Source organism: Amphimedon queenslandica, unplaced genomic scaffold (genome assembly GCF_000090795.2).
Source record: "Amphimedon queenslandica unplaced genomic scaffold, v1.1 AMPQUscaffold_13496, whole genome shotgun sequence".
Taxonomy (NCBI): Eukaryota; Metazoa; Porifera; class Demospongiae; order Haplosclerida; family Niphatidae; genus Amphimedon; species Amphimedon queenslandica.
This window is the reverse complement of record NW_003546268.1, coordinates 56,530-57,955: the sequence shown is the minus strand read 5'-3', so window position 1 is coordinate 57,955 and position 1,426 is coordinate 56,530.

The following is a 1,426-nucleotide window of genomic DNA, read 5'->3' as shown; positions in this document are numbered from 1 at the left end:
AGAACAGTTTAAGGCCAGCTGCTTCAGTACTGTCACCTTTCTCAGCTTCAAGCATTATATTATGCAATGCTCTACCCTCAGTTGAAGTGGCTGATCCCACTTGCTCAACTATTTCTGGATCAAAAGATGCCCCTAAGTTAATGGGAGCTGGGAATACAGTCCAATGCAAGCCACTCGTCCAGTGTCCACCAGAGCTAGCCCATCCATGGAGACAGTTCGAGCGCCAGTTGTAAGCGTTGATACCTAGGCGAGAAATGGCTGGAGCTATGGTGGAGGTTTGAGCTATTATTTCTTCCGTTGTGAGACGAGATACCAGATCTGTAGCTCTTTCCTCTGGGGACTTGCTGGTGTCACAGAATGTATAAGAGGACTGTGGTGAGCTGGCACAGTCAACTGAAGGATAGGCACCCGTAGAAAATGCCACAAAATATAAGAAACAAGCTAGATGCAAGAGAGAAGCCATTTTTGGTCAAATTTTTTGACCTCAAATCAAGGTACACGTGACTTTACGCATGCGCACATGACATCACCGCGCCGCCTCTAACCGGGATTTTGAAATGAGGCAATGAGATCAAGAGTGGAATCCATCCCTCTTACCAGTTAAAGTATTAAAATACAACTTTATTTTAAATTTTAGTTTTATCAACACTGTTTAGCTCTTAAACAGAGTAGAGAAATTACAGCTGCTTGATTTATTGAACTGACACTTTACATCATTACTCATCAGTAATTGACACCATCCATGTTGGCACCCAGGACACCAGTAGAGGTAAAAATGACTTGTACCTTATCACCAAATGAATAAATAAAACTTTAGGTTAAATTTATTATTTTAATTGAATTGAATGGTTAATTATTCTAATTTAAACAGTTAAACACTCATTGCAGAATTATTGAAAGTACTGAGCTCTGTTTCAATGTAGAAATGTTATTAGCAAAAAATGAAGCACAATTAGCAAGCAAGACATTTAGGAATGTAATCATTAGTGCAGGAAGACAGTGCAACGGGCTGCCTAGCATCTCCATCAATATCAAATGATACTGTATCAATAGTAATGTCACCAACTGCTGTAGTCTTCCCCGGTAATGCCCCACCAACACTAAAGGTGTAGCTCCCTGGATAGATTAACCTCTCACCTTTGTCATCAACAAACGACAGCAAATATGCTGATACAGAAAAATGAATGAGTTCCATATCAGACGGTTTCAATGATACCCTAGCAAAACCAACCAGCTGTACATTAGGAGTATAATCAGGAAGGGATGATGGAGGAGTGAGGTACACCTGCACAACCTCTTCACCTATCATGCTACCAGTGTTGGTTAGTGTTACAGTTACAATTATACTATCACATGGCCTTATGTGATCAGCTGACACTAATAATTCAGAGTATGCAAAGGTGGTGTACGAGAGTCCGTATCCAAA